Source organism: Taurulus bubalis, assembly GCF_910589615.1.
Source record: "Taurulus bubalis genome assembly, chromosome: 8".
Taxonomy (NCBI): domain Eukaryota; kingdom Metazoa; phylum Chordata; class Actinopteri; order Perciformes; family Cottidae; genus Taurulus; species Taurulus bubalis.
This window is the reverse complement of record NC_136596.1, coordinates 18,646,885-18,663,737: the sequence shown is the minus strand read 5'-3', so window position 1 is coordinate 18,663,737 and position 16,853 is coordinate 18,646,885. Positions and strand designations below refer to the sequence as shown.

The following is a 16,853-nucleotide window of genomic DNA, read 5'->3' as shown; positions in this document are numbered from 1 at the left end:
CGAAAGTGGAAAGTGAATGTCTTCAGAGTGAGGAATCAAAACGAAACCAGAAGAAAGGCCTTGTGCTTCAACAGGGGGCACAATCTGCTGCTACTCACTGAGGCTTAACAGACTTCTGCACAAGTTAGCTGATGCTTAGAAACGGGTGGCTAAAATGTGCTTTTACAGAAATACCATTTCACCAGCAGCTTCCTTTCTATCCTCTACAATAACACAGAAGCAATTTAAAATCCTTTTTCTATCCCTCTAGGCTCAAATTAAAGAAAGAATAACCCACTGTTTCTTCTTATGTGTTTTGAGGTCAGAATTTCCAGGTTTTAATTTGAAAACCCCTGTATTATGTGGGCAGGGATGTATAGGAAGCCTGTTTAATTGAGGCACAAGGTCTGACAGCCCCCCCATGCATCTTTTGAGATATTGTTTGTAATATGAGTGCAACCTGGGTCAGACTATAAAAGCAAAACCTACATCGTAAAGCTAACATCTCCTTTTTTTATTCACTTGCTATTTTCACTAGAAAGAAAAGAAGAAAGAAAGAAGAAATTATCCTTTATTCATCCCCTTGGGGAAAGTCTTCTCTGCATTTGACCCATCCCTAGAATTAAGGAGCAGTGTGCTGCCCTGTGAAGCGCCCGGGGAGCAACTGGGGGTTCAGTGTCTTGTTTAAGGACACTGAAGGAAAGATAACAGTGAAAGAGTGAAGAGTGTCATTGCTGTGCTTTGAGAGTTACAACGTTAACACACAAGCTAACATTTGTGCCTCTAAATTCACATCTCACACCTGTAATTTGCAGAGAGCGGATGCCTGGGCGCACTCTGAGATTGCCAGATTCAGACACAGCAACATAGTTGTTAACACTCAAAAATAAGGGTTTTCAAACCCTGTGGCATTTCCCCTCCAAGATCATGCCAAGCCTGCTCCTCCAGAATGTGTGTGGGTGGAACTGGCAGGTCGGGAGGATGTTACTGGTGCTGCTTGAAAAATCGTGAACTTATTTTCAAAGAAGCATCAGAAGCAGGAGCCATCATGCACAAGACCCTGCTAGTCACCATGTGCTGAAACATGAATCACATCAATAGCTTTTTCTCGGGGGGCAACACAAGAGGGGAGAGTCTGAGAACCAGAAACTCAGCAACATTCTGCATGCTCCTCATATTTCTGGGCCTACTGGGTGCACACTCAGCAAACTGGAGACCATCTTGCGGGCAGTCCTGTTGACACACACTTCGTCTCCAACGGCACATTCTCTCTCTGCACAAAATGTCAGCAGTGTTAAACCTTTGTTGCCAAGTTCGCTCGCACTCTAAGACTGCGCCTTTTATGACAGTATTTTTCTAACATAATCTGCAAATCCACATTTGCTCCTTTTAGTACAGCCTGGAGTCTCGGTCTGGCAATCAACAGAAGCGACTTATGAAAATGGCATTTTACAAATGATGAATTCAAGACAAAAAAGACATGTACTGTACAACAAAGGAGGATGAGAATGGAGGGAAATTCACTGGGCCTTTAAACTAATTCCTTTATCCTTAGTGGAATTTCTCGCTGTTGGGCCAGAAAATATCTCTGCCAGAACTTTCACTCCTTCGTCCTTAGTGGGGGCTTAATGTCAGCACCAAAAGCCTGAGGTATTTCCTAAAAGCACTAGCCAGGTTGAGCTCTCTATGCAACCGTATACTGTAGTGTTGTTGTTTTCGGTGTCAGTCATCTCATGCTCGCCTTTTGGCCTGTTAGTTGGGTTTGGCCTGTTAGTTACAATTCAGAGGGGAGATGAGCTGTCAATGTGAAGTGACCTTGGCGTTGCTAAGGACAATCCACAAACCTATATTCTATGACGGACTGCAAACGTGATGAGATTGTTTAAATACGGATGCATTCAATGCTGTAGAGTGGAGTGTATGCAAGTGCACTTCTATTTTAGTTAGTGTTCTGATCACTTACTTACAAATAAAGTGTATACTGAAGAAATACTTCATAACAGATGAAATTCCTGTATGGAAAATGTTGTATGTTCACCAAATTTCTGTAAAGGAGCTATAATGAATAGTTTTAAATCAACAATTGATCATATTGGAAGGAGGTCGCTCCTAGTGACAAACCTGTGGGTGTTTCAATGCAACCAATTATTTTTAACATTACACAATATGGACAGCAAACAGCTAAATGTTCCCCACGAAACAAAAAATAAATTACATAAGTGATATTTGAATACTGCAGTGACAGTTAGAACCTATAGCAGATACTGTAACGCTGCATATTTCTTCTGTGTGGCAAAAAACTGTCACACCCATTGACGGGCCGATCAACACCGCCCTTCACAAGATTTTCATTATCAACCATACAACTTCATAGTAACTTAATTACTATAAATATAACGCAAGTAAAAATGGCAACCATATTTTTAGTATTAGTAAATATAGGGAATGGAGTATTGATTGCAAGATTACCTCAAAATGACTGTACTAGTCATTTTGAGGTAATCTTTCAATCAATACTCCAATAACTAGTAGTACACGTCACAAACTTGAAATTACTCTGTAAATTAATACACAATAGTGTAACTAACATTAGTTCCAAGTCCCAGTTAGTGAGCTGAGCTCAGAGTGTATATTTCCCCTGCTTTGCAGGTTGGTGTGGCACACAGACATTACACACAATTGTGGCCTCCTTACAAGACTCCTGCTGAGCTCTGCTTCATAACCTGTGCTGAGGGGCAACCACACACAGACACCCAGCATTGCATGTACAAACACACAAACACAAATGGGCACAGTCTGTAACACATGCACCAAATGCTCCGGAGATCTAAGCTCATCCCTAAATGAGGTGAGAGGGAAGGAGAGGCTGGTTGCTTTTCAAAGCAGAGGAAGACGGTGGAAACTCCTGCAATCGAGGCATGGCTCAATTAGTGCCCGGGTACAGAAGAGAAGGGGCTTTGTGGTGCTGCAGTGTGTGAAAGTGAGTTAGAAACAAAGTTAAGTTGAAGTGATTGAGTGGTGCTCAGAGCATTGATTTGGTTCAAGCAGCTTCACTATTGGCTGCAATTAAAGCCAAGGTGTAGCGGTGTGACAGGCTGGTAAATTATAATGGATTAACTGATGGGTGAGGACGGGACACACACGTGTGTTATGTGAACATATGGAAGACTCTTCTCTCACACACTCACTGACTCTGGTCTCACAGCCTTCTGCCTTCCTCTCGGATAGTTGGCAGCTTTCGTGCAGAACTGGATACGTACACTTCTGCAAACACATCCGTGTGCACACACAAATCTACAAACACACCAAGCCCTTGCTTGGGCATGTCAAAAAGTGATGTTCATCGATCCAGTCTGCCTACATCGTGTACAGGGTCTCTTCTTGCTTCTACACAAGCGCTGTACTAGCACCATTTATTTACTGCTCCGTTTCCAGCACACCTCATTTTTCCTCGAATCAGAGGGACTTGATGACGTATCACTTTCTACAACTCATAGGGGAGTTTTACAGCACTGTGAAAGGACCGGGGAGAGATGGAGGCAGATAAAGAGAGTGGCAGATGGAGAAAAAAAAAGAAGAGATAAACAGCAGAAAATAAATAAATCCCTCTTATCTGTCATCCTCAGTCTTCTTTCTGTAACAGTCATTCTACACCTCTGACTTTGTGGCTAATTGAAATGCTGGGGATGTCCAGTACTGTAGGAGCGTTCCTGTTCTGCCGTTACTCTGATTGTTCAATCTCTCCAAGCGGAGAAGGAGACGTGGAATACAAGGAGAGAAAAAGAGAGGATAAATACTATGGAGCATGATGCTGACCACAGGGTCACATTCTCCCCTATGGAACACATGCATAAATAAATCAGGCCACGCCACTGGGAAATCCTAAAGTCGTCAACTCTCCGGTCACATTTCACATCTGAAACTCATGCTCATTCACCTTCTCCCGACCTGTATGAAAGTAAAAGTGTCTTTGTAAAAGTATAGGCAGGCACATGGGAGAGTGCTATAGTGCTAATGAAGGGTCTCCTGGGGCATGGCCACAGAGGGGAGATGGCTCAATCAGCACATCATTAAAAGCATTAAGCCACCGGTATAATGATGGTCTCTCTACGGTTCATTAAAAACGGTGAGCGGTGGTCCCACATAAACAAAACATGTAAATTGACAGGATGTGCAGGCGCATGAGAAAGAACACTTCTAATTTGAGTCATATAGTGTTTGCAAGCATTGGTCTTTTTTTACACTGAGCATATTATATTTCTGAATGGTTCCAATCGAGGAATGCGTGCAAATAAATCAGTTTAGGTCGTGACATACTTGTTAAGAATGAATGGCAGTATCCTTGGGGATGGGTACAATTAATGTTTACTGTCGATTATAAACTGTATGCATCCATACGTATCACTAGAGGACGGGCTATGCATTTAAATCTGAGTGTTGTCCTTCCATTTGTATTCTAGAGATGCATCTTAATGTCAGGCATGAATGTAATCAGGCCCAGATACCAGATGCATGTTAATGCTGGGTATAAATCACAGAAAAGACTTAATTGACTTTCAAATTTCTTTTTACGCTACTCGTTCTGGTGTAATTGTTTAACCACAATGAAAATCTGCTAGCCCACACAGGTTACATTGAAACAAAGATTCTTTTGCAAAATACAATTTGACCCATGCCTGGTTGTCCTCATCCTCAACCGGAGGGAGAACATGTGATTGAGGCTGTGAATCCTCTTTCTCTCCACAGCCCTCTTGATAGCCTTGGATTCTAGTGAAGCCAAAAACAAACTGCACCGCCAGGCTGCAAAGACTGTTCACCCATTCAGACTGATAGGATCCAGGAGTCAAAGCTTAGTTTTCTCCATCACACCCAGTTGGCCCCTGCTGCAGATTGGCATCTCTATGGACAGCCACAGGGCACCAGCATTAGCATACCCACATGGTGGTTTGGCCTTAGTTTGTCGGATGTTGACAAAGAGAGGCAGAAGGTGGCAACTGGCCCATCTTTTGGACCGCTACCCATCAGCTTTGGGGCACAAATATGTAAGAGAGAGGAAAGGGAGTTGGGTGGAAGAGACAGAGCGGACAGAGAGTTGGGAGATATCACTGAAGAAAAAAGGTGAATATGCAACACTGATGAACACATGGGGTGGGAGTACAAAAAGGTCTGGTCCATTAAAGCTTTTTTCCGACCATTTGGGACAATAGGACCCTTTTCAACAAGCTGCCTCTGCAGTGACAGGGGATCACTTCCTCTTGCCTAGTCCTACTGTGGGCTTTTATTCCACGGAGGACGCATCAACACCGGTAATGAAAACATGCTGACAAACTGACACCAAATTGTCTGAAGCGTCCAAGCACTCCTTTTACAAAGTGCATTGGAAATGCTCCATCCCTCCCGCTACAGCCCCTGAACTTTAGCTAGGACACAGAGCCGAGGGGTCTCTCCCTCTTGAGCCATAGTTGTATTTGGCTCGTTCAAGAATGTGCCTCGCAGCTATCCAGGCTCCTCCGTGAATCAACAACGATGGTAATGCTCTGGTTGTTTCTTTCCAATGTCCTGCTAATGTAATAGGGTTTCAGAGCCTGAGGTGAAGGTGTTGGTTTATATTAGAATCTCTGTCAGGTGAAGATATTATTTCCCTTCGGATGAAAAACATATTGACAAGATAAGTCACTTTTTATCGTCGCTACCTTGATGTTTGGCACAGGTAAAAGCTGTGCATGTCATGGATCCAGGTGCTTTTAGTTTGAAACAATAAATGACAGGGGGGATGAAGTTAAATCCATTTTCCAGAGTTGTATTTACCAATTTGTTGGGCCAGTCATGTGCACCCAATCTAAATAATGATATGTGTGACAGCAGTGGAACCAGCAGAGAAACCCATTTTATAGTCTGTTCAAGGAGGAGTTATTAAAGTATAGCTTATGATATTCAACATGACAACATGACAAGATAATTGTGTATCCTGCTGGTATTTTTTATTTTTTTAAACTCATTCAACAGCACTGAATCATTATGCTACGTTCACATTTTTTTTAGTTATTGTGACAAATGTGTGCCAACACACAAGTGTCTTCTAAACTTTTCCAAGTCGTAGTAGTTAACTATATGTAATTCAGTGTTCAAATGCCCCTTGTTATTTATAGCCAGAAATAGTGTAGTTATTTGTTGATTAGGTACTACATAATGTTTACGCTGCATTTCTGCTGTTACCTCGCTATTGACACATTGGAAGATTAAGTCATTGCTGCCGTGATAACTCTACAGTAAAATCCTGTGTCAGAGTACTATGAACGCTGTGTCGTGTTTGGACATCTGCTGTAAAATTCTTGGCTCTGTCATGGAAACTGTACTTCCTGGTGCAGCCCCCTGCATTGTGATAACTCAGGGCTGATTTCAGTCTGAAAGCACAACAAGCACAATAATAGCCCATTCAGCGTTCTATCTGTGTGGGTCAATGTGTGGTTTAAGCCCGGATCGGATGCTGCTCAGCTTTGGCGATCTGGCATTGCTATCAAGAAAATGATTTAATCCAACACTATAAAAAAATGCATTTAAAATAAGGTGAACCCTCGCAAGTCATAACAATGGTAATCTTTCCCATCGCTACAATATGGCATACACGTATGGTCGGGTAACCTGTCAGTACAATGAAAGACTAAGCTCGCATATATTACTCAAAGGACCATGAAGATCATAGGGGAAAAATAATATCACTTTCTTCCGCCCCGATGTGAAAAATCTGTGTTTAAGGAGACAGAAAGTCTGAATGACCAAACACATATTTTGAACGCAGAACTACAGATGTTGTCTTCATGCGGTTCAGAATGCCAATCTGCAGGCTAATGCCGTGTTCACAAAGAAAGAGTTTGAAATATTCGCGCGATTAGATTGCATGTTAAGTCACACAGACACGAATGGTTGCGGAAAATTCGCTTTTTCGCTAGGCGCCGCAATAGAAGCGAAAAGGCGTTGCGAATATTCGCTTTTCCGCTTTTCCGCTTTTCCGAGAATTCGCCCGACGTTGAGTTGCGAAAGCCAATCAGAGTTGAGAAGCTCCGCCCGTCGTCACCGCCGTCCTGCCGTTACTGAATCAAACTGCTGCTGGTCCGCTGAAGTAGCGCTGGAAGCGGCTTCATTCAGACTCGTCCTGGAGGAGTCGGAGCTGTGTGTGACTACGGGTAATATTATGAACCCAGACACGGGGGCGTTTGATGTTCCGACGTTTGTGGGACTTCCTCAACAAGTATAAAGCAGAACAAGTGGTTATTTCAAATGGTGAATGGCAGAAATGGTAAATGTTTTCACAGAGTAAAGCCACAGAGATAAGCCCCGCCCCCTTTCCGCAGCGAATGGTAACGAAAAAGCGAATTAACCACATAAAGTCGAGTGAGTAAACTCAGGCAAAAAAGCGTTGCGAAAATTCGCAACTCTTTTGGTGTGAACATAAGACGGTTCAATCCATCTTCCATCAAAATATTTATACAATATAAATATAATGCAACAAGTAGTATTTTATAATATGATAGCGGTTTTCTGAATACTCAAAGACATTTTACATAGGAATCATTCACCCACTGATGAGAGGAGCTACCATGCAAGGTGCCACATCAGGACTATCTAACATTCATACACCGTAGGCGCAGCTACAGGAGCAATTTAGGATTAAGTGTCTTGCTCAAGTACACGTCGACAAGCGGAGCCAGGGATCGAACCGCCAATCCTCTGATTGAATGACGACCCTGCTCACCACTGAGCCACAGTCGCCCCAAGGTAGAGGCAGTTGTTAGTCAAATTTTTTTTGTGTCTTATACTGAGGCAGAGTTTACACACTTTGCATGAGGCTGAAGCTGAACGCCGTGCACCCTGCATATCACACATAATGCAGATACATGTTTAGACTGTGCTATTAAGTTGTCGGCAGATATATAACGGATACAGAGGAACCCGGCTCTGTGCTGAGAACATCTATTTTCTCAATTTGTGTTTCTTGCTCTGCTTTTCTCTCAGCTTGCCTCTCTCTCATAACCTCCTATATCTTCACCACTAAAGCAAAACTGACTAACAACTGCCTCTACCTTGTGATGCCGACAATATGTAGAAATGAAAGAGCACACAATTGTAGTACTGGGGTTGCTATGGAAATCCCATCTCCATTGCCACTAACAATCTGTCCATTTGATGTACATGTGAGGCAGTTGGACAAGAAACAGCAAAACAAACTGCCTTTCAATCTGCCCACTCCATAGAACAGCCACCTGCTCATGTAGGTGATGCACCTCATTCAGAGGTAATGACCACGTAATGAGTTTGAGACGGGCTGACTGGAAATCCAAATTGGCAACCAAAGTAGCCAAAGAGACCTTTCTCAACCATACCAACGATTCCCGTGATTCTAAACAAACTGGGCAAAATGCTGGCCTGAGGCCTGCCGAGCTTTGCTAATGCTTCGTGTAAGTTTAGCTTTAGTAGCAACAGCACCCGCAGACACTCAAGTGCTTCGAAGGGGAGAGGCGTATGTATCTGCTTTTGAGCGCATCAGTGCGCATGACTGTGTGCATTTAGTAAGAGTGTAGTGTGTTTCAGCATCACCTTGAGTGTCTGCTCCCTTTACCCAAGCAAATCACGTCCTCACCCAGACACAAACGGAACTAGAAACTCAGGCAACAGCCAGAGCCTGCCAAAGAGAAAGAGATATAAAAAATATGTAGAGAGAGAGAGAGAGAAAGAGAGAGAGAGAGAGAGAGAGAGGCCCACAGAGAAAAGCTGTGGGGGGCGGACAACGTTTCTTATTTTCCTGGCTGGCAGTTTAAGTTGTTTACCTGAGCCTGAAAAACAAGCTTAAGTTGTCCAGTTGTTGTGCTTTCAACAAAAATTCCAATGACAGTTGATTTCTAACATGCTGCATCTACCTACATCTGAAAGGGCATGCACAAAGAAAGTGTGCATCAACAGAGGATGATGAGAGGAGAGGAGGAAGAGGAGGAGAACAAGGGGAGGAAGGGAGAGGAAACAGAGAAGAAAAGGAACAAATGTGACCAGAGAGGAGGGAAGAAATACATCATATGTGGGTTAGGGAGAGGAAAGGAAAAGGTAAAAAGGAGTGAAGGGGGAGGATGGATTGACTAAAGGAGGATTTGAGCAATGAATCTTGCATGGTGGATGGGACAGCTGTCTGGTAAATAGTCCACAGAGATGCATTGACCGGGTCAGGGCTACAAGACAGTAATAAGAGGAAAAGAAAGAAGAAAAAAACGGCATCTACAATCTTCCAGAAAAAAAAACTGCACTGCACCACAAGCTAAATGATGTACTTGACAGTTTGGGATGGGGGTTTGGAGGTTGGGAGTCCAGCCTTTGGGAATAAGCCTAGATAATCCTGTGGACTGCTTGCGTGTGTGTGTGTGTATGTGTGTGTGTGTGTGTTTGTGTGTGTGTGTGTGTGTGTGTGTGTGTGTGTGTGAGAGGGGGGTTAATAGAGATACGGCAGTGACTGGAATGAGGACTGAAGATAGAGGCCTGAAGCTTTGTTGCCGTAGCATGAGCCTCCGCAGACGGCATGCAAGCTCCTAGCATGAACGGAGGCGTTTATACTCTATGCGCTGTGAGCTGCATTATTCTCTGAAAAGCTAGAGGGCATACAAACAAAATGAACTGAAAATAATTACAAAAGACAACGAGTGTAACCCATAGATATACCCATAGACTGTAGGTGTAACCAGCAATAAGCCATAAGCTATAAACCAACCTCCACATTGACGAGGAGGGATCGTGATACATTCATGGACTACTTTATTGCCTTTGTACAAGCCCTGTCAAGCACTACATGCATTACGAAGAAACAAAAGTTGAATAACCTGAAAACAATTTGATTTGGCTGCAAAATATTTACTCAAATGTACATTTTTAAGACCTCTTGTTTCTAAATGGGGGCACATGGGCTGATGAGGGCCTGCAGTCCGGATGATGGACAGTGCACATACACACACAAGATTTGCACTAAGGTCCGTTCTGGAATTTTTTGTTTTAAAGCTTCTGATAACAGTTCTCACTATTTTGGTGCCAATAAATAACTTAAACAAGGAACATTTCCATTACCACAAGAAAATGGTGCAAGAATGTGACGCTAGAGCAGTGTGCATGGGATACTAATAAGAGTGATACTCTGCATTTGAGGAGCTTAGAATGTGCTGGAAAACGTGTCACAAATGGATTCACCAGTGGATTCATCTCCTGTAAATGTGGACGAAGGATTTGTGTAACATTGGGGCTTTGTTGTGTTTCTTAATATTGGAGGTCCTCTTGGTTTAGTTGTTCTGCTTTTGCTTCTGTCTCCTTGTGTGTTAACTGGTCTAAAGCTTTCACCTGAGTTAGTTTATTGTTTTGTCTACCCGTGTTGTCTACAGAATGTGAGGCCTCTCTACACAGTCATGGTACTGTACATACACCCAGGTGTCACTTATTTTGCTTAAATATAGGGGTGGCTGTGGCTCATGGGGAAAGTGGTCGACCTGAAACCACAAGGTTGCCGGTTCGATCCCTGGTCTCCCTTAGTTTGCGTGTCCTTGAGCAAGACACTGAACCCCCAGTTGCTACCCGGCGCCCCACAAGGCGGCCCCACTGCTCCCTAATTACCAAGGATGGGTTGAAATGCAGAGAATACATTTCCCCACTGTAGGACTAATAAGGGATTATTTATTATTAGAATTAGACCTCTCTTCAGGACTGTGTGGGTGCAAAATGATAGCCAACTGACTTTGTTGTTGCTGTACCTGCTGCGGTAGAAAACATGGGTAATAGTGGTCATAGCTCCATTCATTTGATCTGTGTGGGTGTGCAGGACCTTGTAGTTGTTCTTGCTGTTTTTACTCGGGTCATTTTGCTCGCACCAGGAGAGGGTGAGTATTTTTAGAAGCAATAGTTTCTGTAATTCAACAGTGATGGTAAACATATACGCCTTTATGTGACAAATTGAGGAGGAGGTGGGGAGTTGCTGATGTGTTGATGTACAAGCTATGCACCCCAATAGAATAGAAGACAGAATCTGAGGCAATACAGATGCTTACTATTTAAACATCCTGGTGCACCACAGCCAGACCAGTAGCCCCTAAACAAATGCAACCTCCGTCTCCGGCTAGAGTCTGCATCCAATGCGTGATGCCAGCTGTGATGGTGTTTGACGGGGGAGGGATTTCCTGTGTCTTGGTCGGTGTCAGCACCCATCTCTCATTTAACGCTCCTTCCAGCCTTGCCAGCACCCCCCCGTGAAATGGCACGCTAAAGTGTGATGGATACTCTGGATTAACTCTTGCCTTGGAGGATGACAGTCAATGCTTTTCTCCACACACGCACGCACACACACACACACACACACACACACACACACACACACACACACACACACACACACACAGCGGATGCTGTGGTCAATTTTCTCCAGTTATATTATCTCTCTGTGCAACGATCTGACAAACAAGAGCACCTCTAATAGACACATAATACCACCCTCACGGTAAAGGGCACCGGGCACTTAATGTGTGCATGTATGTTTGTGAGAGCGTATTTGTGTGCGTTAATGAGTTTGTGTGTGTGTGACTGTGTTTGTGGACAGCTGTGTGAATTAGGATTTGGATGTGTGCATGAGTGTGTGTGTTTAAAAGAGTCGAATGAAAGGCAGTGAGAGAAAATCAAACACACTTTAAAACCCAAATACTTGGGATTATAATCCAACAGATTGGCTGTGGACGCTGAAAAACTCACCACCAAAAAAATGCCACCCTCTTACCATTCAGCATTCTCGCTTGCTTACATAAATAGAAGCTTAAATCTTTCTCATTCGACCATTTGTACTTCCCCTTCTTATGCTCCTCTCTTTCCTGGCTGTTGTATCAGTCACAGGAATGTTGTTAAAGAACTGGGACCTCGGGCCTTTTCCGCTCTTCGGCTCCCGAGCGCACACATTTGATGTTGCATAGGATATAAACATCAGTTGTATCCCTAAAATATAATCCAAAGCATCATGCTCGCCTGATGTAACTGACTGGTTTTATGGTGAGAGTAAAACCTCAGTGGAGAGACAGTTTGATTGGACGCCTGCCATTACTAAACTCTTCTCCGCTCCATCTGACCCTCTCCTTCGACTGTACACAAGGACGGCAGTCCTTAGGGTGCATTCAGGCCCTCCTGTTTACAACAGTCTAGACTGTTTACGACCAATATTTCATCTACTGTTTACCAGTAACGGGACAGTGGCAAATTCTTGAGAGGGGCATTTTTCCCCCTCACTAAGCTTCTGCTGTAGCTCCAGTGATGCTAGTTAGCACACCATGAATCTGCTTTTAATTAGATTAAAGCTTCTCTCGCAGAAACAGGAAGCAGTGCTCTTGTGCCTTAAACGGGGCCAAACAAAGGCTCCAATTGGCAAGTAAATCTCACTGCGCTTCATCCCACTTCCTTGGAATCGGTCTTGTCTCGTCATTATCCCTTTGCTTCAACTGCTCAGGTTTGGGGAGTTGGGGGAGGAAAATGGCATAGTTAATCATCTGAAGAGCCTGAAGTTGCCGGCAACTGTGGATTCCTCACATTTGTCAGAATCCTGCAGAGCCTTGTAGGAGGAGACACACTGATCTGGGTACTGCGATTTTTGAGGGTTAGGAAAGTTTAAACAACTTGAGAAACAGATGATCACTGATGTCGCAGTGGGTGGAAGTGGTACAAGGTTTATGAACTGCCACAGAGGAAGTGGGAATTATCCTTTGCCAAGCACAGGTGGATAAATGCTGCGACGCATCAACACACACACACACACACACACACACACACACACACACACACACACACACACACACACACACACACACACACACACTAATCTGCAAGGACTTCATTCCACTAATGATGTGTAGAGCAGCCACTCTAAAATGAGACCTCCTAGGAATAGCATTATGCAAACCTCTTTGTATTTCCAACAAAGCACAAGGTGGTCCATTTAAATAAAACTCTTGCTCCCTTCATTTGTTTTTTCCTCTTCCTCGCCTTATTATCACTCCCTTTCATCACTGCCTGTGTGTAACAGCTCTCTGTGTGAGAGGATGGGGGCGAGTTAAAAGGGGGGTTGGAGGAGCAAAAATGTCAGCTGAAAGCTGCTGGCTATCCACATAATTAGCCCCTTTTCTGTATTGTGCAGTGCATATTTTTGTCCTCAACATTTAAGTGATTGGTATGTAATATGGTATTGAGAAGTGTCAGGTTATCTGTGGCTCAGCAGCACTCCCAACTGCTGGTGTAGCAGAGATGGATTCAGTTTTAATCTCAGGTGAGGTGGTGTGAGGGATTTTGTATCTGGAGCTTTTACCAGGTTGGCATGTCAAATAAACACATAACATAATATTTCATCATGACACATGCATATATGCACACTGTTGACATGCAGTGTTCCCAAATGAACTGAGACACTGGTAAAGACAGAATTTTACAAGGACTTGTATCTTCCTCCCTCTAGTGAGAGCCAGTTATCAACACTCCATACTGGGCACAACAAAGATAATTAGGTCTAGTTACTTCAAACTAAATCTTGGTAAGAGAAGGCCTTTATATTACATTACTTAACATTTCAAGTGTCTTGTATCCAGATTATATCTACACCTAATTTATTACACTGTATTTACACACGTATGCATCTCTTTTAGCCAGATTTGATTGTCTCCAGCTTGCTTTTTTCACCATTGTATGCTAATCTGGTTTAGCCCTATTTTAGTCCAGGGGACAGATTGTATATATAAATGGACGATGGGTCTCCACTTCCTCCCACTGTTCAAAAGTGAAGCCAGAATCTCCTAGATATCGACGCTGCCATCTTTCCCTTATGACAGTCGTCAAAGTAGTAAATATGCGTGTCTGACCCATCATCTTGATGATCCTACTTTACACATAATTCCAGAGACTCCAGCTACGCAACTGTTAACTTCACTCAGAGAAGCTGTCAATCATGATGTCTAGACCCCTTTTATAGTATCAAATAACGGATTTAAACTGAATTTATTAATAAAATGAACACTTGAACATACATCAGCATGATAAGAATACGTACAATGAGCATGATTTTCTAGTTTGGTTCATGTTCCATCAGCTAACATGGAGGGCTTCCGTTTGCTCAGCAATGCAGGTCATTACACTGTCTAGTTCAATGGTTGCACTGATCAGGGATCAGATCAATGCTAAACGTCCACTTCATGCAAACGCTAGCACCGCTTTCTTACTGTTGCTTTAATGTAACAAGGAGAAATATGACTGATTTTAGTGTCAATACCACTGAGGCTATTTTACAGGCTGTTTACTGATATAGTTCACATTACTTATGTAACCTGTTACGGAATGGATGAATTTACATATTTTCAACATGTGGCTGGAATGCATCTCAACGATCACATTTTAATTTATCTCGAATGCTTCCTGGCTGCAATTCCATTTAGCTTTTTTGATATCAGGTAGCTATCCAATCTGCCCAAGACCCATGAAGTGAGTGTAAATGGGATAATATAACATCTGTGGCTTGACTCAGAGGTATCAATCATCTCCACTTGGGGCACCCCTGTGCAAAGTTGTTCAGTGCAGGAAAGTGTAATACAAACAGTTTGAAAATTCGAGAACATGATTATGTCTGATGTTTTGGTTTGAGGTTTTTGTTTATATTGACTCCTCCTTTATATAAATAGGAAGTCTCCTGAGATACAATAACTCTTTTTGGTCTGTTTGTTTGTTTTTCCCATTTAGCTTTGCCTTTCCGTTTGAAGGTTGCGGCAGAAATGGAATAGAAATATGAAACCAATTAGTCACTTATCACACCTCGCGATACACTGGCCTCCTTTTCTTAGGAGAGGGTACTGCTGTATATTAGGCATAAATGGTAAACAATAAAAAAAACTTTACTTGTACAGTGGTTTTCTAGTCTTCCGACCACGCAAAGTGTGTCATCATTCACCCATTCAAACACTGTTGGCTCGGGGCCTGCCCATCAGGACGATCTAACATTCATACAACATTCACACACCGTAGGCACAGCTTAGGAGCAACTTGGGGTTAAGTGTATCGCCCAAGGACACATCGATATGGACTAGCAGAGCCGGGGATTGAACCGCTGATCGAAGGATGACCCTGCTCTACCACTGATACACAGTCGCTCCCTCCAAGGAAGTAGGGAAGGTGTAATGCTGAAGGAAATGGAGCTTAGCGGTAGTTCAGGAAGGAAGACCCTACACTACGGGTCGTTCATATATCGCAGTCTATTTCTTCATTACGGTAGCAGCTGAGCAGGGGGGAGGGGCGTCCTCTTGTAAGCAACCAACCGAAGGCATCACGGTGTCTCTTAGCCAATCAGATCGCTGTCAAACTTTAAAGGTGTGCTCTACTCTGTGCTGTCAGTTGTCATTTCAGCATGGAAATGAAGGCGACCCTCCTCCACCCCAGTCACCTCCAGGCAGCAGGCAGTCAACTCCTCACTCATCACTGAAGGACAGCAACTCCCTTCTTCACCACCACCACCAGTGTCCGGACTCCAGGGGCGATTCGGCCGGGTCAGAACTCAGCGTCCCTGCCCCTTGTTTATCCTGGTTCAGGATAGAGTCCGATCACCAGAGACTTTGCACTATTCATTGTTGCACTATTCATTGTGATTCCAAAGGAATAAAATTATTGTGAATTCGGAACAAGTCTCTCCTGATTGAAATGCAATGACTGAGGCAACAAAGAGACAGAGAGGGATATAAGGTGCCAGACAGTCTGGATTTAACTTTGTGTGGAGTGAACACTATGTGTCAGGATAGCAGCTGAGAGTGAGAAAGAATGTGTGAATGTGCGTGAGCATGTGTCCGTACAAGTGTGAGATGTTTATATGTATGCTTTTTGTTTGTGTGCACGCTTTGTGTATAAGACATTCCGGGAGCACACATTCACGAGGTAGCTGTCTTCATTTGGTGTCTCACTTTGCTGTGGAATGTGGCAGCAGGAAGTGAGGAATAGGAGGTGAAGGATGGACACAACTCAGTGGTGTGTTTATTCTTAACAAAAGGGTAAGTGATTCACCAAAGTGGTCAACAAGCTGCAATCTAGCAGGAACTCAGCAAGGCTACGAGTCAGCTTTCACTATCTCGGTGTTGAATTCCTCAACCGTGAAAACGTAGAGCGCCTACCTTGGACGGCTGCTTGGAATTTGGGATGACAAGTAAATTATTAATGATATCCTGCTTTAACTTGGGGTGCAAAGTAGAAGAGGGCAACATTTCCCCTGCCATTGGAATTGTGCTACTCTGAAGCAAACTTGGCAGCGTTTAATGACGCAAAGAGACTTTATCTTGAAAAATGGATCTGCTTGAGCATATTTACAGGACGGTCGTCGTGCCTTCGGGCGAGAGAATTGTTTTTCTGCTGCAAATTTCGAGCCATAGAGATATTGCAGTAAGGATTAGAAGAATCACATTCATGCCACAGAGACAAAAAGAGAAATATTTCTCCTCCACAACAGCAGAGGCAAACAATGCAAGTGTAGCTTCGTTTTTCTTAATTCAATTGAGCCTGTGACTTTTCAGACTTCAAGAGCATCAGAGATGGAGATGACTTCAATCGCAAAGCAGTCATTGCTCATTATACTACAAATAGAAATCTCCAGTGGGATGATATCAAAGCGGGTTATACAATGCAATACATAACAGCTTGCACTAGTGTTGTTTGTCAGCTAAAATCTCTCCACAAATGAAATACTCAGCTTGCAAGACAAAGTAGCGAGGTGCGTTACACAGTTGTCGTCTTGGTAAACGCTGCTGTTTTATCAATTGCTTGGAGTGTGCAAGGCAAGGGGAGCACAATAAATCTCCCAG

General features: G+C 43.4%; 1 protein-coding gene across 1 annotated transcript in view; it reads right to left on the bottom strand.

Moving 5' to 3' along the window:
* Nucleotides 1-16,853, bottom strand: part of arvcfb (ARVCF delta catenin family member b) — a gene marked incomplete at both ends in the record, with an annotated part of 114,623 nt that overhangs the window by 10,313 nt on the left and 87,457 nt on the right. The gene's annotated exons all lie outside the window — the stretch shown is intronic.